Genomic DNA, 20966 nt, shown 5'->3' with positions numbered 1-20966 from the left:
ATGATTTGGTGAATCATTTCAGTGATCACTTACATAACAGGTATTTCCCTCGGGCCATCCCAGTCATGGGACAGAGCTGGGATGCCCTACTGTAGCAAATCGATTTTTCTGCTCCCCTTGCCCATGACCTGTGGGAACTTCCATCTCAGTTCAATCCTTTCCTCTTCTCAGACAGGGAAGGGGAATCCTTGAGGGATGGGGTCTTAGGAATTACAGTGTTGTCCCCACTCTTCATTCTGGGCCTGGGGCCACAGTCCATCTGCCAGTCTTGCCCACCAAGGCTCTGAAAATGTCCCACATGCCAATGCAGAATGTTCCTTTCTTCTTTGTTTCCCATGGATGTGCCATGTCTCTATTACAGAAAGCAAAGAGCAAGACTGATAAAGGGTCTTTCTGAAGGAATTCTTTTCTTCCGTGTCAATCATGGTGCTCTCCTCGTGAGGGAGTGGGGTCCCTAAGAAACATCCTGGTTTGTCTCCTTTTCTTCCCTCTGGATAGTTCCTACATCTCCTTCACCAGCCATTTCTTCTCTCTTCTGTCAACAGATCCCTTCTAAAACAGAAGTAGCAAATTTGGGGGGACCTCAGGGGCAAGATTTTGTTACACTTGCTTGAAAGGGGAAGAATCCAAAGTATTAGCACACTTGATGAAGAGGTTGTTCTGATCTATTTGTAGTCTTAACTCTGGCTCCCCATAAGGGGTGTGTGTGTGTGTGTGTGTGTGTTTAAAGATTTATTTACTTATTTGAGAGGCAGAATTACAGAGAGAAGAGAGACACAGAAAGATTTTCCATCCACTGGTTCACTCCTCAAATAGCTGCCACAGCCCAGGCTGGGCAGGCTGAAGCCAGGAGCCAGGAGCTTCTTCCAGATCTTTCACATGGCTCTAGGAGTCCAGGCACTTGGGTTATATTCTGTTACCTTCCCAGGCACTTTAGCAGGGAGCTGGATTGGAAGTGGAGCACCTGGGACTTCAACCAGTGCGTATATGGGATGCCAGCCCTGCAGGCAGTGTATTAACCAGCTGTACCATAGCGCTGTCCCCTGTGTTTGTTTTATAATTAATAGACCTCTAACTTTTAAATAAAAGTTTTAGGTTTGCAGAAAACTGAGGAGGCAGTACAGAGAGTTCCTATGCACCCTGTCCTCCACAGTCTATGAGGCTTCAAGTTCTCAGTTTTGGAACTCACAAACTCCTGGAAGAATAAATGCAATCTCGCAAATGAGTACATTTCTAACCTGCTGAACCCACTGAGAGACATGCAGGGAAGTGATGAAAATCAGAATTCTAAGTAGCTCATTTGCTATATTGGCCTATGGTTTATTTATAAAGGCAAATGACCAAATGTACTAATTGCAGGACATTTTTAATCATCCAGATAAGAGACATAAATAGTGAGAAATGTATATTGTATAGTTCAACATGGATTTTTTCTTTTTTAGTTTAAAAGAGGCCTAATATAACTGAGCAGTATTTTAACAGTAACTTGAAATGCTAATTGCTTGTCTCTTTCTCTAGTTGCTTCTGTTCTGGGCTCCCATTCTAGTCTAGACCATTTGTCCAGAACCACAAATTGATTCTTAAAAGCTACCTGCGGTTGAAGTATGGGGACAAAGTGGGAACTCTATTAACTGTGTGTGGTTTTTACCTTTCTACAGCTAAATCCCTAATGTGTTTAGAGGGCCAGGGTGTTTGAAGCCCTCTCTAATGATCTAGTAATGCTTGAAAAAGCTTGTTGAAAAGGTTGTAAATATTTGTGGATTGATTGTCAACAGGAACAAAAAGGCTTTTACTCCTCTATAAAAGAAGGGAGGAGAAGGGAAGAAATTTTCCACACGTGTTTCAGGGTAGTATTCTTTTTAAATTTCTCATGCTTTGAGGCCCTAGATACAGATTTCCAGAACAGGCCTTTTCTCTGATGTTCAAACAAGACAAAAAATTAGAATAAGACAGTTTTCTGTTTAGGTTTCACTCTATAACATGGGGAAATGTACAAATAGTCAGTTACCAAGTTTAACAAGGCTAAGTGCAACTCTTCATGAATAAGAACAGACTTTTATTTTCAATCTACCAAAGGAAGATGGCGTAGGTGGAGTAGGCAGCTGCCAGTGTCGTGAGATTTGAACATTGCCAGAAGACTTGCCTGAATAAAAATATCTTTCCCCTGAGTCTATCATAGATACTGAAAAAACCACAGCCATTGGACGTGCATTTTTTGAATAAAGACTTCGTCTCCATTTGGTGCCATTAGAGTGTACATCTATTCCTTGGGAAAGGTAAATGTTAACACACTAGGAAAGGTTAAGGTGTGTGTGTGAACTTTTAATTTTGAGATAATTATAGATTCAGCTGCAATGGAAGGAATAATACGGAGAGATCCTGTATATCTTTTTCCTGATTTTCCCACCTATCGCAACAGGAAGGTGCAATTGATAAAGTCCACTATCCTTGCTCCAACTTTCTCAGTGACATGTACTTGTGTGTGTGTGTGTGTGTTCTATGCAATTGTACCACATGCATAGGTTGGTGTGGCTACCACTATAGTCAAGATGCAAAAGATACAAGCCTCAAAATTTATCATGAGCCTCCATTATGCTACCCTTGTATAACTCTCTCCGTGCTTACCCAGTACCCTGACCATGGCAACCACTACTCTGTTCTCTATTTCCATAGTTTTGTCATTTCTAAGAATGTTATGGAATCAGTAGTATTAACTGTTTGAGATTGTTGTTTTCACTCAGTGAACTTCTCTTGAGACTCATCCAAATTGTTGTGTGTGTCAGCTTGTTTCTTTTTATTGCTTGGCAGTCTTCCATAGTATGAATGGTTTACCTAACCATTCACCCAATAAAGGACAGTCGTGTTGTTTCTAGTCTTTTACTGTTATGAATTTTCTGTTTGTTTCCTTTGCTTCTCAGTCTTTTATTTGTCTTTTTTTTTTTTTGCCTTCCTGGACATCACTTGGATAGTTGGAAGAACCATAACTTGATTTATTTATAATGTTTTTGAGTATATCGCTTTGTATAGTTTTCTCAATGTTTGCTCTAGATATTTCTATACAGTTATGTAACATCACTCTCTACTGTATTGATGCTTTATTACTTCTCATGAGGCAGAAAAACCTTACTTCCATTTCAATTAATTATTCTCATCATTTAAAAATATAATTTTCTTTAGTATTTTCTCTACATACATTGACTGTCAATCAGATGATATAATATCAAAAAGCTATAATGATCAAATATAATGTTAAATATTTATAAAAAGAGTCTTTAATATTTATCCCTATTTTTAGAGATTATGATTTTTTTAGTTGAGATGAATTTAAAATTACTAGTAACAGGGGCTATTCCTTTACTAGTTTTATATGTTGTTGGATCATGGACCTCCAAGCAGCAGAATATTTCAGATAAAATCCTTTTTATTAACTGTAGGACTAATGCTCTTGACAAGGGAGCAATTTGCTAAGAAAATAATGGGTATTGGCTTTACAGAGTACTTCTGGAGAGAGGTTTCTTTTACAGTGTTGTCCTGTCTTTTTCAGAGTTAGATAGCCCTGTATAACACCAGATGAAGTCATGCATTCCCTTATCTTGAAAATATGCCATTATTACAGATTTTTGTCTATCTTTCATGCCATTACCACAAATGGGAAGATGATACAGTGACAGAACTGATTAAAGCCACTTTCCTTTGGAAAGCAGGAGTTCTCATATTGTTATAGGGGTGAAATTCGAATTCTGGGCCTTGTGCCTAGTTTGGCTCACTGACCTCTGTTCTAGTGTGTTCTTTGGAACTCTTGACTCTCTCAATGTCTGTCACACGAAGAAGCTTTTAATAGCCAAATGCATATTGGTAGACATCCACCAAAAGAAGCCTTGTAGAAAAAACAAAAACAAAAACAAAAAAAAACTTGTTTTGCTTATATAACCCAGTGATTGCTCTCATCCCATTCTAAATCCTAGGTCTCTTTATTTTTTGCTTTAAAGTTTTAATTTTGGAATAATTACAAAATAATCCAAAGACATGTATATATACCCTTCACTCATATTTACTGTTGTTACTGTTTTAGCTCATTTGTTCTATCTAGATAATAAATTTACGAGCCATTTGAAAGTAAGTTGTATACATTATGGCACTCTATTCCTATATGTCTCAGTCTATGTTTTCTATGAATAATAGGAATACCTCTAGTAACAACAATTATCAACTTTAGCAGAATTTACATTTATTAACTATTTTTATCTAACTTTAAATTTGTAATCCAGTTTTATCAATTGACTGACTATGTCTTTATGGCACCCCCCACCCCAGCCCAGAACTACTCAGATTTTCATTTTTCTTATTCCTTTTTTTTTTTTTTTTAAAAAGAGATTTATTCATTTTGAAAGGCAGAGTGAGAGCGAGAGAGGAGGATATATATAGAGAGACTTCCCATCTACTGGTTCACTTTCCAAATGGCAAGGCTAGTCCAGGCCATTGTCAGGAGCTTAAAACTCCATCCTGGTCTCCCACATGGGTGGCAGGGGCCTGAGCACTTGAGCCATCTTCTACTGCTTTCCTAGGTACATTGGCAAGCAGCTGGATCAGAAGCAGAGCAGCTGGGACTTGAACCTTTGCTCTGATATGGGATGCTGCAGTTGCAAGTGGGGGTGGGTGGGTGTCTTACCTGCTGTGAGATGTTGGCCCCTATAGATTCCTTTAATCTAGACCATTTCCACAGCTGTATCTATCTGGGTCCTCTGAAGCAGATGTCAAGCCAAAATTACAAGCACGAAACTGTTATCAGGGGAAATGCCTGTGACAGACAAAGGAGGGAGAGAGTAGAAGTAGGTAGAGAAGGCCTCAGGCTGTGATGCAGTTCTAGAGCTGGTGAAGGGAGATGGGGAAAGAAGGAAGGTTGAATGGGAAGAGTCTGCAACTGCAGAGCAGCGATGAGATGGGAACTCCAGTGCACGGGGTTCCCATTAGGGGAGTCCTACCCTGGGCTGTGGTTCTCCCTGCATGCTCACTATTGGCTGGGAGGAGTCTGGGAAGAATATGGTTTCTGCAGGAATGCTGTGGCCAATTCAAAGACGTGGTAGACGGCTGTTGGCCAGCTTAATTTCTTGCATCAGGTTCTTTCTTGATAGCAGATCTGATGGGCACACCTCCATGACTGCCTTTCTTGGCCTTCACTGACATTTTAGAAGGACATAATTTCTCCTCTACTTTATTATTATTATTATTATTATTCATTTTGGGCTTGTATGGAACCTATTGTTTTTCCAACACTATTTCCATGAGTCCTTTTTGAATGGTATGGTCTGAATGTTGGTGTTCCCTCCACAACCATATGTTGGAGCCTATGCTTCAATGTGATAACGTTGATAGGTATGGTCTTCTGGGGCATGATTAAGTCACAGAGGAGCTGCCCTTCTGATTGGGATTGGTGTCCTGATAAATGATGTTCAAGGGAGCTGCTTAGCCCTTCCACATGCAAGGACAAGAGAAGGTGCCATTTTGAGGAACAGGCCCTCACCAGCAACACACTCTGCTGGTGCTTCCAGAACTGTGAGAAGTCAATTCTTGTTGTTGACAAATTTCCCATTCTAAAGTACTTTTGCTATTGCAGCCTGAATGAACTAAGTTAATGATTTCATCTACTAGTATCACTTTGCAGTTGTATTTTTCAGAACACACTATGGGAACTGCACACATGTCAATGTTGCTGTCAGAAATGATATTCGGTTAAACATTTCTGGGTGTTGCTGGATGAACTTTGCGTTGGAAGCAGTAGACTGAGTCAAGCAGATGGCCCTCCCCAGTGTGGGTGGGCCCCATTCAGTTTGTTGAAGGCCTGAATGGAATAAAAGACTAAGAGAGAATTCTCTCTGCTTGGCTGTCCTCAGATTGGGATGTTGGTCTCTTGTCTTGGACTCAGTTTTCAGCTGGAGTTTACACCGTTGACTCTCTTGATACCCAGGCCTCTGAATGGAGCTGGAACTGTACCATCGGCTTGCCTGGGTTTCCAGCTTGCTAACTATAGGTTTGGGACTTCTCAGCCTCTATAATTGCATGAGCCAATTTCTTTTATTTCTTTTAGGAAATCCCTTTTGGCCTCTCTATAAAGATAAATGAGGTTGCTTCAGAAAGCTCATGGAAAACAAAATTAAAAGATGAGTTTGGAAGTGGATGTTGTAGCACAGTGGGTTAAGTCACTGCTTAGGATGCCCTCATCCCATACTGGAGTGCCAGTTCAAGTCCCAGGTACTCTCCTTTTTATCCAACTTCCTGAAAATGCACCTGGGAAGTCAGCAGATGGCTCAGTTACCAGTGCCCCTGCCTCCTATGAGGGTGGCCCTGATGAAGATCCCTGTGCTGGCTGTTGGGGGCATTTGAGGAGGGAACCAGCTCTCTGTTTCTCCTTCTGTCTCTGCCACTCTGGCCTTAAAATAAATGAATAATTTTTTTTTGAAAAAAGATAAGTTTATTTTGGTGCAAAAAACTTTGCACTAGTGCATACAAATGTCTTCAAGTTCATGGAAAATATGTATAATGAAAATGCATAGATTTCAATTTTTTTGCACCAATATAAACAATTTTAACTTCATTTACCACAAACATTTTGAATTATCCTCAAAGATACCTATACTATTGGTTATGTTTCTCTGGAGAACTCAGACTAGTATACTCTCTTAGCCATGCAATCATCAGTAAGCTAATGAGCTTGACAGCAACCTGAATAGATTGTTATTTGAGCTGCCCTCTGACCGGGAAATAAACCAGGGAGCCAACTTCACAATGTCAACAAGGATATCCTTTGTGGGAGCAAAGGAAGCTCCAACCAAATGCTAAATATGGAATTAGTTACTTATCACGTAAACAGTAACCAAAACTGATGGTTTGTCAGATGTAGAAGTATAGCTCCTTCTGTTACTCTGAATATACAGGTGTCCTTTCATTGGAAAGCAGTGTTTGGACACATGTTCTCTATGCCTGTGTCTTTTCCAATCTGTGTAACGAATAACCTCTAGATTTAGGGTCATCTCTTTAGACACTTAAGAGTATGGTATTCTTTTCTATTTAAAATGCACAAAACTTATCTCATTAAAATAGTAAAGTCTTGTGGCAGATTGTTCTGTTTTTTAGTATTTCTACTCCCTTCATGGTTTTTCAGAACCAGGCTGCTTTGCACTAAGAGATGAAGTGTATATCCCCTCTCTTTGAAACGTGGTGGCCTCATGACTTCTCCAACCAGTAGAGTAGACATAATGCTCTGTGACTCCAGGGGTTGGTTTATGGAAAGGATACAACCTCCACCTGACTGACTCATTTAGAATCCAGTCACAATATTGTAAAGAAGCCCAGGTCACATGGAGAGGCCATGTATAGATGCCCCAGTCAACAGCTCCTTTTAAGTTCTCAGCTGACAGCTAACATTCATTATGGGAGAAGGAGCCTTCGGATTCCAGCTTCAGTGTTGAATTCTTTCAGGATCAGACCTCTTGAAGCAGATATTCAGTTCCTCTGAGCCCTGTCCAAATTCCTGACTGTGCACACACACACACACACATGCACACTTGACACTACCAAGTTTTCTGGGAAATTTTAATGTGAGCAGAGTAATAAAAAAAAAAAAAACTATTGGCCTAATTCAATACTGTGATGAGCTGATTATTCAACAGAAAGCTATCACGAGCCTGCGCTGATCAAAGTATCCTGCTAGCTTGTGGAGTTTTCCCAGAAGCAAACAAAAACAAAAACAAAAAGCATATACTTTGTCCTTGAAGAGTCCAATCATCTAGTAGTGACAAGAAATGTATCGCCAAGTGAGGTGACAAATGAGCCAAGGAGCGCTGTAAGGGTGCTGGGTGGAGGGAGCGTGCATTCTGGGTACAGCAGAGAGAATGGGCTTCCTCATGCAGCAACACAGTACCTTGCACATGGCAAATCCTTATGAACAGTTTGCTAATTTTACTGGAATGTAATACAAGTTGAGGATTGAAGGAAGGAGAACAAGTACCTGGAGAGGAACAATGCAGGTCTCTCACGCAGACTGGGAAATAGGCTGGATCTGCAATGGTGGGTTGCAGTTAACAGCAATACCAGTGCTCATTCCTTACAACAGCATACACCTTACAAAGCTTGTCGGAGGCAAAACCACATTTAATCTGTACCATGCCCCAATGATATAGGTGATCTTATCTACATTTTAATAATAAGGAAATTTAAGCCCAGTGGCCTAAAAACCACTTTAGTCTTAGTACAAGTGTCTGGAAGGGGAGTGTAGTGAATGAAAAGGAAAATAAAGAGAACAAACATTTACTGAACACCAACCAAGTGCTAGACATTTTGCTTGGTTATTTTCATAATTTATTCCACAATTATTTTCATAATCTATCTAACAAATTAAGTGTACAACAACCCTGGAAAGCATTTGCTGTTATCCTGGTTATAAAGATTAAAAACTCTAGTCATGGAGACATCAAGTAAGTTTCTTACAGTCATACAAATAGTATGGGGATAGACTTTCAGATGCTATGGCAAGTTCAGCAACCTCCTACATTCCTGTGGGATAGAGTCGCTCTGCTCCCCTCCACATACTTTCAAACAAACCTCCCTTTCACACTTTTACAGAAGCATCTAGACGTTGCCTGTCTAAAGCACTCAAGGCATTAATGTGGGAATGACCGATGGGTTTAGCACCTTAAAAAAAAGAGTTAGTTGTTAACCTCCAAGAATTTCCAGTTGGTAGAATGGGAGAGGAAAACTTCCCCCACCCCTTCTCTTGCTCTGGCTTTCTCTGCCTGCCTCTGTCTGTCTGTCTCTCCTAAGCTGGGGCACTAGCGCTACTGATGTACCTGATCATTTTGCAACCTACTAGGAATATGGTCTTGAAATAGCCATTTAAGTCCTCTGGATCTAAGTTGTCTCACTTGTGAAATGGAGGAGTTGCTGGATGATCTTCAAGGTCTCTCAATCTTTTGCCATTGTGTAGACCTACAACTACGCTGTAAAATGGGGGATTCTCTTTTTAAAAACATGCAACATTCAGCTGTTTGTGTTCTTCACCTTGGCAAGGGAGTCAGTTCCCACGCGCTAGGAGCAAAGGGCCTTTGCTGAGAAGGGAGGGCTTGCTGAGGTGATGTCCCAGACACCCCCTCTCTAAGTGACGATGCTTTCACAGTTGTCACCAACATTTGGTAGATCACAGGAAGCCCACATGCTCCATGCCCTGAGGGGATTTTCCCACACTTTGCTCTCCTGGATTTTTTTTTTTTTCTTTGCTAAGTACATGTTCATTTTTGTTTTTGGTTGATGCTTTTGAGATGTTTCTATTGCATGACGTTGCTCTAAGAATAAGTGCTAAGGATTTGTTCTCATCAAATAGCAAAGGATACTTATTGCAAAAAATTAACCATGAAAAAACATTTCCAATTCAGACTTGCATAAAGCAACAGAAATTGTGAGGTTAATTGCTCTCTTTCACTTTCTCCCTGTGTTAATTGCCACTGGAAATTGCCACTTCCCAGGGAATCATAGAAATATGAAGATGTTAGGTAGATTGCCCTCCTTGTTTATATTAAACCATTTGTAACAACAAATGAATATGCAGGAGTTGGTAGGCAAATAAATTTATGGCCCTAATTTTATTGCCTAGGTAGAGTTTATGGTTCCAAAACTCTTCTTTAATTGCTGTGTCCTTGTCTACTTTTGAAAGTTTGGGCAGGTATAAATTGTTACATAAGATCTATTGATAGACAAACTCTTATCTCCAGAAGTTGATTTGTCATTTTTATTCTCTTGTAGTATATTTAGAAAATGTCAAACCAACTTAACACCAATACACTTCTTGGTAACTTTCAATTGCTTAAGAAATAATGTATTTGCAAGAGCTTCAAATAAGCCCATCTTGAGGAAGAGATTCATGGGTTCTTCATAAAGTTTAGGAAGCTTAATTTCACTTTTTGCTTTCTCTTTGGTAGTTCAACCTTTAAGGAAGATGAAAGAATGCTGGATTTCCTTCCTATGTTCCATCTCAATTCACACAGATAGCCCCTGAGTGACAGGCTTTTGTCCCCAAGGGAAGAGAATTTAGCTTTAAATATTATCATTTCAGAATAATCTGCTGAATAACACAAATACTAATCACTGCCCAACAAAAAAATAAAGAATTGACCTAGATTTATCTGTGCTACCTTATTCCCAAACATTCTAAAATTCCACTCTGATTTTCCCAGCCTGCAATGGTTCCCTAGTTCCTTCACCTGTAACGATCACAGGCTAGCTGTGAAAACACTGAAAGTTGTTGGTACTGTGATTAACAGGATCGCCTTCATGTGAACATGCCCAAATCTGTCACCAAGCATGTTTTCTGCCATGGTGTGGCATCCGGCCTCCGTTAGTGCTTACATGAAGAAAAAAAAAATTTTTTTTGACAGGCAGTGTTAGACAGAGAGAGAGAGAGAGACAGACAGAGAGAAAGGTCTTCCTTCCATTGGTTCACTCCCCAAATGGCCACTATGGCCAGCGCGCTGCGCTGATCCGACGCCAGGAACAGGTGCTTCTCCTGGTCTCCCACGCGGGTGCAGGGCCCAAGAACCTGGGCCATCCTCCTCTGCACTCCTGGGCCACAGCAGAGAGCTGGACTGGAAGAGGAGCAACTGGGACAGAATCCAGCGCCCCAACCGGGAATAGAACCTGGGGTGCTGGCGCCGCAGGCGGAGGATTAGCCTAGTGAGCCGTGGCACTGGCTGAAAATAATTCTTAAAGGTACAGTAAACACATGTTGAAAAGCCTGAAGCTGGCAACTGGGTTAACCTTAAACATGCAGTGGCTCCAGGAGCTCATTTGCAAATCACAAACAACAGGTAGTGTAATATACTTTAATACTTTTTGGAGAATACACTAATCCCATGGGCTATTACAGATGGAAATGTTAACATTTCACAAGTTCCCTGCACTTGGGATTTCTTGAGCTCCTCCAAGGTAAAGCATCTGTTCACATTTGCATCTATTAATTATCATCATCACGATGTTCTTTATTATGATTTTTTCTGAAAGTTTAAATAGAAAACTGTCACACACTCTACAAAGTGAGGGGCCTTTTACAGACCTGCATATAAGCTCAGGAGGCAGCATTTAAGTCACAACAGACGTTCCCCAGTCTTTGCCACTGAATTGGACCATTGTTTTCTATGCAAACTGCACATCATAAGTATCTGTGGGGGGTTTCTATTATTTATTATTATTATTATTCATTCATAAACAGAGAACAGATTTCATGAATTTCATTGACACGATTCCAAAATACAATGATACTTTCCTCTCTCTCTCCCTCCTCCTTCCTTTCTTTTTATTTTTTGTGATAACATACTTTCAATTTATTTTATGATCAGAGGCTCAATGTTCCTCTAAACAAGCAAATGGTAGACAGACCTCCATTCTAGGGGGGGATAGACAAGACCCAAAAAGACAAATATCATATATTTTCTCTGACTGGTTGCAGCTAATACATTGAGTAAAAAAGCCAAAAACTTGATGTATATAGAGCTAATCCAACATCTTGTGATCTGATGGTTGTCTATAAGCTGTGCAGTTTAAAAAAATATATGTTTCCAGGGCCTGCCCTGGAGATTCTGACTCGGTGATTCCAATGTGGAGTTCTCAGCTTCTTCAGTTTATGATGGTGCCACAGGTGGTTCTGCGGCACAGTAAAACCTGAGGTGTTAGGTGTAGGAAAGTAGTAGCAGCCAATTTTCATTTCTTATCTGTGATATCATTTGGAAAAATCAAATTAATAAGATCAATCAAAAGAATAAGATCGATTTGGGTGAAAGTGCAGGCTCTACCACTTACTGTATGGACTTGGGCAAATCACTGACACGCTCTGAGGTCTTCATTAGAAAACATGGGGATCATAGTTCTAAATGGAATACTGTGAAGATGAGATGATGTACGTATAATGCTTCCCAGGTTTTAGTAAACTTGGTGTAGAATAAACCAGAGGAAGCTACCGATTGAGGCCAGTGTCATGGCTAGGGCAAGAACTCACCAGAGCACACAGAGAACAGAGCTAGTCTTACTGAACACACTCCAGGAGCTCCCAGCCACACAGGGGCTGGCTACTGCTGCAACATGGACTGTAATCTGAAGGATATAAATGTAGCCTCAGTCCCTGCATAGTGAAGGTGACTATTGCCCTAGACTTGAAGGGAGCAGCAGGCAGGGCAACCAGAGGCTGTCTGTTTCAAAAGGCATACTTGTAACTGCAATACTTCCTCAGGTATGGTGAGTTATCTGTGGTCCAAGATATTTTCCCAGGTGGGTGACTTGTGTCTTTGGGTGGAGCTGGGGAGCTTATATCCCCTTTAGCTTTTGGGCACCACCTTCCATATTATAGTTATGGTTCTATTTCTCTGTGGGCATGTAACATAGAGAAACTTGCCCCTGAGAGATTAAACATGAGACTATCTATCTATCTATCTATCTATCTATCTATATATAGATATAGATATAGATTTTTTTTTTTGACAGGCAGAGTGGATAGTGAGAGACAGAGAGAAAGGTCTTCCTTTGCCGTTGGTTCACCTTCCAATGGCCGCCGCGGCCGGTGCGCAGCAACCGGCACACCGCGCTGATCTGAAGCCAGGAGCCAGGTGCTTCCCTTGATCCCCCACGTGGGTGCAGGGCCCAAGGACCTGGGCCATCCTCCACTGCACTCCCGGGCCATAGCAGAGAGCTGGCGTGGAAGAGGGGCAACCGGGACAGAATCCGGCGCCCCGACTGGGACTAGAACCCGGTGTGCCGGTGCCAGAGGCAGAGGATTAGCCTATTGAGCCGTGGCGCCAGCGGGACTATCCTTTCTACTTATGCCAGGTAGGTCTATCTGTGGTAGGCAGGCAGAACTATGAGAAACTAACAATTTTCAGACCTGGCTGTTGAGATCAAAGCGTGGTTAGACACTTTTCTGTCAGAAGGCAATGGAAAAATGGAATCGTTTTCATTACTCGTTTACACTGAAGTGAGATGCCTGAGAATGATTCTCTGGGAAACAAGAGGCAGCAATGGCTGCTGGTTGTTGAGCAACTTTAACTTCAGCAGGAGTCATCGCTACTCTCAGTTGCCACCCTGGGGGTTACAGCAGATGTCTGCTCGATTGTCTTTTTCTACTGTGGTTGTTCGTGCTTCTTGCCTTGGCTTTTTCTTCTTCCTCTATCAATAAAATCCCATTTCCTCTACTCTCTTTGATCTTCCCAGCCTCAGTGAAGCTTTTCCTCATTTTAAAATTCTGTTATCTTGGGGCTGGGCACTGTGGCGCAGTAGGTTAATCCTCCACCTGTGGCACTGACATCCCATATGGGTAGCTGGTTCTACTCCCGGCTGCTCCTCTTCTGATCCAGCTCTCTGCTAAAGCCTAGGAAAACAGTGGAAGATGGCATAAGCGCTTAGACCCCTGCACCCACGTGGGAGACCCAAAGGAAGCTCCTGGCTCCTAGCTTTGGGTTGGCACTGCTCCAGACATGGCAGCCATGGGGAGTGAACCAGCAGATGGAAGACCTCTCTCTCTCTCTCGCTGTCTCTCCCTCTCAAATAAATAAATAAAATCTTTTAAAAATATTGTTAACTTTGTTAATACTGTAAACTGTATCCATTTTATATCTTGGGGACTTAGGCTTGTTTTTTCAAATGGACTTTGCTGAGAGAAAAGATATTTTCTTCACCCGCTTTTATAACTCTCCCCTCAGCCTAGCACCAAAGCCTGAGGCATGAAGAATTGCCTCATAAAAGGAGATCCAGTGCAAGAGAGAGCCATCCATAAGGGAAGTGGGGAGCTTGTGAAGCTTAGCTGGTGAAGGGAGCTTCGATGGTTAGTCGCCTTCGTCAAAGTGCTTGCACCGTAAGGTCCCATTTTACCAGCTGTTCTATGCTTTAAAACAGATATATAAAAGACACCAATTATTGTAACTCTCCGTTGACTTTCCATGTTCATCAATTTAGATTTAATTTCTTTCCTGCTTGAAATAGTCTTTCTCAAAATTGTTTACATGTTAGAATCATCTGGGAGCTTTAGAAAAATCCTCATGTCCAGACTACACCTCAAGCCAATTAAATAAGAATTTCTAGGAGTAGGGCCAAGTCATCAGTATTTTTTTAAAAGCTCCCTAGGAGATTCTAATGTACAGCCAAGATTGAGAATCACTGTCTTAGTTTAAACTATGTAAAATCTGATTAAGACAACCTCAGATTGGAAATAGAGAAGTTAATCAACATCCAGATCTGGGATTTCTTAGTGGACCCCAGCAGCCCTGTAGGCTCCCTTTGATTCTGTTTGTGCTTTTCCTAAACTGCTTTAAGGCACACTGTTCAGCAGAGCTGAAACTATAGCTTAAGAACAAGTGTGCGGAAGAAGTAAAACTCCTTCCTGCTGCAGGGTTCATGTACACTGTTACTCTTCAATTGCCTACACCCTTAATTGATACCCATCTCAAGTTGAATGTCATTTCTTAACAGGGGGCTTCTCTGATGACTCTGATACTCCACCAATATTTGAAGCACTAGTTATTCTTTCTGGAACTCTGTAATTTGCCTGTATATATTCTATGTATCAGTGACACATAGAACTTAGAATGATTATTTGCTTAATATACTGAGTGCCTCTTCTTCCTCCTATCACTGGATTTAGGGCTTAGTTATGCAAGAGACTATATTTACTTTGCTCATTATTGTAAAGTTGGCATCCATCATAGTGCATGTGGTGGGAGCATGGTAAATACCCTTTGAAGAACTGGAACTGAGAGCACTAGTTTTCAACGGTATTTACTGAGGTAGGAGAATGGTATAACCCTATGATTCTCTGAGGAATATTCTATTAATACTGAGATAATGTAGACTGGGAGAATGCCGCAGTCATCTGATTTTGATCACTGATTCTCAGATATGGCCTGCTCATGTGGATCATTTGCAGGTTTTGTTCAAAGCACAAATATCCACGTTTCATGGCCAAGAGATTTGACTTCAACAGTGTGAGGTCAGAACCAAGAATAAGTTTGCCAGCTGATTCTGATGCCCTCAGCCACAGGCCCATGTTTATAAATTCCTGCTTTATATTCTTGCCCAAAGTGACTTCCAGAGGCACTGTTAGTTATGGAGCCTGAGACCATCTATAGCTCAGTTATTCTTTTTCTGTTGTAATGAAAGTGTGAAGGTGACAGTGGAGGTTTGCTCTAAAGAGGAGACACCTTGGTTTACACAACTCTGGCAGGAACATGCCCCAAAGGTCATCCACTCTGTTTAGAAATGTGGCTGGTTGAGTCTACGATTTCTTAGAAATCGATGTTGTAAAGGTTGATGATAATTTTAGAGATATGTTAATGTAGTGCTTTCCCCAAATTCTTGGGAAACTTAACCATGTTGGCCATTGTCTGTAGCTGTGCTGACACTGATAAAAATACGGTCAGTGTTGGCCATGTTTTTATATATGTATATTTATTTTTAGGGATAATCCACTTTGGAAATAGGATGTTAATGAAAATATCTATGCCATTTGCATTCATGTCAAGAAAGGATACACAGTTTGTAAAAATTCAGTTATTCAAATATCCCTCATTTAGCAGACTCAACTAGCCAAATAGCACAAAGAAAAAAAGAAGCAAAAAAGAAAAAAAAAATTGGTGACCATGTCCCTGCCAGGGATGGAGGTGAGGATAGGAGGGTAGGGTTGGAGTAGGAAGGTCTGGGCTCCTTGGAGACTCTTCTCCTGGTCATGAAGGCAGTGTGGGGACCACCACTGACTCATTCCTAACAACCAGTGAGAACTCAGCCCACCCCCTTGTGTCGCCCAGGGGGTTCATCTGCTCCCTCTCCCATGGAAGCACCAGTCACAACAATGTCTGGAAGCTAGACATGCACCTGTGCAAGCACACAGGGTAGAGACCATGTTTTTGTGAACACGAAGGCCGTGGCAAGGCCTTCAACAGGGGCTTCCATCTGGGGCACCACCATGCCCTGGTTCATATTGGAGAAAGGCATATGTTTGCACAGCTAGCACTATGATAAAAAATTCAACACAAAATCCAGCTTGAAGAAACATGAACACAGACGTGAAAATCAGCAAGAGCAGTATGTGTGCAGTTTTGAGAGTTATCAGAAAACCTTTAAGAAATAGCAGCCAGTGAAAACATATCAGAGCCAGCACACCAATGAGCCACCCTTCAAGTAGGTGCTTCACGTAGTGAGAGGCTCTTTAATTCCAGGTATGCCCAGGAAGGATGTGTGGAACACTCCACCTCAGCAGGCTGAACTGGTTCAGGGAGGGCCACGAGGGCTGAACGTGTCAAAGGCATGCTTCTTTGTGCCCAAAACAGAGTCGGAGCTTCTGAAACACACATGAGAAACCATACAGGCAAGGCAGACATGAATGGCACAAAGCGATAACCTGTGAGGTATTCTGGAAAGCATTTAGACACCAAAGTTACTTTAAGCAACATATGAAAATCACTGCCCCGGGCAGGGATGTGTATTGATGTCTATGAGAAGGTGGTGGCAGAACCAGTACTCTGTGTTGAATCGTCAGAGCCATGATCTCTCCTTTCACAAGGACAAGTGCCCATTTATGTTTGAGCATGCGGGCTGTGGCAAAATGTTGGTCGTGCAGCAGAAGACTGCCTAAGTGATTTGCTTCCTGCCATTCATGTGGGAGACCTGAATGGAGTTCCAGGCTCCTGGCTTCAACCTAAGCCAGCACTGGTCACTAGGGCCATGTGGGGAGAGAAACAGTAGATGGAAGATTTCTTTCTCTCTGTCACTCCCACTCTCTCTCCCTCTGTTGCTCTACCATAAATAAATAAATAAATAAATAAATAAATCCTATGAGCAAAAACAACAACAAGCATTGGCCATGAAACAAAGTGTCACTGGGCATGCTGTTGTGCACTGATAAGAAAGTGAAGATCAAAGCAAAGTGATCTGCTGAGGAGCAGAGCTTGGCCTATGGACCCAGTGGATGGATCCCTCCTAAGAGGAAACAAGAGCGAGAGTCACTGAGCCATGCTGAAGACAAGGTGCTCTCCATAGTAGTGGTATTTATCCTCACCTGAATGTCACTCTGTTTTGTTTAAAGGATCACAAATTAGTGAGCATGTTATCTCTCACAAACATGTTTTTCTTTATTAAAACCACTGATTCAGGAAAAAAAAATAAGGGGCCGACATTGTGGCACAGTGGGTTAAGTCACTACCTGCCATACCAACATTCCATATGGGCACCAATTTGAGTTCAGCTGCTCCACTTCTGGTCCAGTTCCTTGCTAATGTGCCTGGGAAAATAGAGAAAGATGGCCCAAGTGCTTGGGACCCTGGCACCCATGTGCGAGACCCAGATAGAGTTCCAGGTTCCTAGGTTCAGGCTGGCCCAGCCCTGGCCACTGAGGCCATTTGAGAAGTGAACCAGCAGATGGAAACTCTCTATCTCTCTATCTCTATCTTTCTATCTCTCTCTCTGCCCTTCTCTCTCCTCTCTCTTTCTGAGTCAGTCTGCCTTTCAAAAAATAGAAGAAATATTTTTTAAAAACCCATATAATTAAACTTTTTTCTTTCAAGGGAGAATCTATTCACTAAGAATCTATTCAGTGTAACTTTAATCATAATCTGACTACTTTAGGTAATCATGATTCATGTACAAGAAAATGAAGATATCAAAATCATAGGTATGTTATAGTTCTTGAGTTGCAATTGCCATCTTATTTAATATAAGCATTCTTTTATTCAATAATTGGTTGACAATATTTACATGCATTTTAAAACTTAATATTCACCATAAAAATGAGAAATCCAAGGCAGATAGCATTCCCATTTGACAGGGAAGTTAAAGAACTTGATGAAGTCATTTTGACTCTTAATCCAATAATGTTTCTACAGCACCATATTGCATTCTAAAATACAGGGTAACCTTTAATAGCCACAAGGATTATCTGGAATCAAACAAACTTTAAAGTTTAGCACACTGAGTTTAAAAGTGTAGAACAATTGATTGTACTTTACAAACATTTCCGTTAACAATGGTTAACTTAAAATAACAGTGTTTGACTGCCCGAAGGTGTAAGTTTCTGTTATATAGAAAAATCTCCTATGTGAAATCTTCACTTAGTAGGCATTTAAATGAAAGGGAATGAGCACACACATTTTAAAAACTTGATTTTTTTTTAATCGCCATGAGTCACCACCATTTTTTTTAATGTGAATGCCATGTGGTGTGGGTTATTTATTATTTACATGGTTTACAAACCATTCTTCTCAGAAAAGGAAGGGAAGGAGATAGCAGCAGTCAAATAAAACCAGAAAGGGATTTTTAGCAGACAGGTGGTGTGTACACAAACGGGAAGTAAGTCAAGGCACTGACACTAACTTCTGCTCCACAACACGTGGTTTAGGAATCTTGGTTTGTGCTAACGTTCTGCTTGGTGGTCTGCATTGTGGTACAGCTACAAAAGCTCATGTAATGTATGCCTTTTCCAAGTTCTTATCTTGGGCTTTATCAAACTTAATTCCCCAATCCTAGCATCAGCTCTTTGGATGATATGAGTCAGTAGAGAAAGAAATCCTATATGTCGGCTGCCTCAATCAATGATGGGCAGACCATAACCCTTGCAAGGAGAAAAGATACTGTTTTGCAGTTGTGAGTGGAGAGGCCACTGGCTTGATGAAAGGGGTTTTCAGAGAGAATGGAAGAACACGTTTTAGAGACATGAGTTAAATGACATTCTTTAAAGGAACTGCTGTTAAGAAGAATGGAAATATGAACTTGTAGCTGGAAGACACCATTGGTGAGGGAAATAAAAATCATGTGTGTATGCTCCTGCAAGGTCTAGTTAAGAGGGAGAAAAGTTATGCTGCAGAAAATGCAAGAGAGAGAAAAGAGGAAATCATGGAGCAATGTTCTTTTTTAAAAAAGCTTAATTTTAAAAATTCATTTGAAAGCCAGAGTGACAGAGACAGGCAGAGAGAGATCTGCTGGTTCACTACCCAGATGCCTACAACAGCTGGAGCTAGGAGACCAGAACTCAATTCAAGTCTCTCATGTAGGTGGCAGAGACCTAAGTCCTTGAGCCATCACTTGCTGCCTCCAGGCTGTGCATTCACAGAAAGCTGGAATTGGAAGCAAAGCTAGGTCTCGAAGCCAGGGACTCCAATAGATTTGGGTGACCCAAAGTGGCATTTAACCTCTGCATGAAACACTCTTCCCTGGAGGAATGTTCTTGAGTGTTTAAAAGTGTTGGGATCTAGTAAAACAAAACAAAACAAAACAGTGGAGAGCTCAGCCTTAGCTAGGAACATAGAAAGTTCACCCCTGGTAACAGGAGAGGAGGTGGCATATATGGGCCCAGATGCTGGTGGGCGGGTGGAGGTGTTGGTGGGAACTTGTGGAAGTTCTCTTCTGTTTCTATTTTCTCAGGGAAATAGCAATCAAGGTCAAGAGCTGAAAGTGAAGATGGGGGAGGAGGTGTTGCAAGTTTGAGGAGAGAGGAGAAAATATGGATTTGTTTTCTAGGAGAGTAGAATTGTAAATGGACAAAGGAAAGGCACTGTGACTGCTGGGCAGTGCGTGCAGTGCACATTTCAATTGCTGTTTAGGTTGTGAATTTAGAGGGAGGCTGGTCAGCAGGGTGAAACGTCTTCTAGCTCCATTCGACTGTGTGTGTTCAGCTGCTCATGGTACATCCTAGAGGAAAATGTGGCTCTTTGAGTTTTGTGGCAGTTTGGAATCTAGATACATTATATCGAGTATTTCCCAAAAGATAAAAAATGAAAAGGGCTGTCACTAAATGTAGTATCTTCATGGTAATCCATCGACTGTGTCTTGGTTGCACCTATGAGAGCAGGGGAGTAATGTTTTTGTTCTCCCCATTGCGTTAGCTTGGAGAGTGAAGCAACAATAAAAGCATACCTAGGTTCTGAATCTTGGGCAATGCCATGACCAATGCAATGCCAGTGAGGGCATGGTTTTCTACACTTGCTGAGCCTTTGATTGCTGTAAGACAAACTCAAGTCCTCAGCTGCTTATGTTTTCTAGCAGTGTAAACTCTTTTTATACTCATGAATCTGTTTTGCATTATTCACTTATTTTTAAAAATAACTGATTATATAAGCAATACATAGTCACTGACTATAATTTGGAAAATATGGAAAACTAGAGTGAAGAAAATAAAAGTTTTCTGTTGTCTCACCACTCAAAGATGAATTCCAATCTACCTTTTAATTCATATGTATACATATATTGGAAGTTTGTATCAAACTATATTTTATTTAAATCCCTTTAAACTTAATATCCTGTTGTGACATTCTCCCATGCTATCACATATTCTTTGAAACTACAGTTTTTAATGCCCCCAAAGTAGTTTATTTTATGATGGACCACAATCTCTTTAGTGATTCTCCCATAATTACAAATTGAGGACGTTTTTAAATTTTAGCAAACACCATGGTGGGCATCTTTGAACCCAAATCCCTGTTTCCTAGTACTGATTCTTTGCTCAAGGAACATTCCTGGAAACAGAGGTTCAAAGGGGAAAACGCTTTTGATGCTCATGTGTTCCGTGGCACCCTGCGTGTTCTTTCAGCGTGTCCAGCCCACCTTGACTTCCTCCTGACAGCGCTCAGTGCCTTCCCCTTTTGTCCCTGCAGTTTGCTCAGAGCACCCCAACTGAGAGCATTCTCTGGCCCTTCACACCGGAAGCTCAGTCTGGGCTGAGGAAACACAGAATTGCATGGCCCAGGTTATCCTGTTTATGAACTCTAACAGGCATTTCTCTGCTTCTGATTTAGTTTTTTTAAATAGAGAGCGGCTAAGGAGATTTTCCGTAGCACCAGTCTCTTCTGCCTTGCCTTCAGGGCTGTCCTGGCAGACATCTCCAATGGAGACTGTTCATGCCACGGTTAGTGAGCAGGTGCTTTTGACTTTGTACTGTGCCTGGTCTCCTCCACCCC

General features: G+C 41.3%; 1 pseudogene; it reads left to right on the top strand.

Annotated features, from left to right (window-relative positions):
* Nucleotides 1–14981: 14981 nt before the first annotated feature.
* On the top strand, nucleotides 14982–20730 carry LOC133770551 (transcription factor IIIA-like; annotated as a pseudogene).
* Nucleotides 20731–20966: the final 236 nt, after the last annotated feature.

This window comes from Lepus europaeus, chromosome 11 (genome assembly GCF_033115175.1).
Source record: "Lepus europaeus isolate LE1 chromosome 11, mLepTim1.pri, whole genome shotgun sequence".
In the NCBI taxonomy this organism is placed as follows: domain Eukaryota; kingdom Metazoa; phylum Chordata; class Mammalia; order Lagomorpha; family Leporidae; genus Lepus; species Lepus europaeus.
This window is presented reverse-complemented; position numbering and strand designations above follow the sequence as displayed.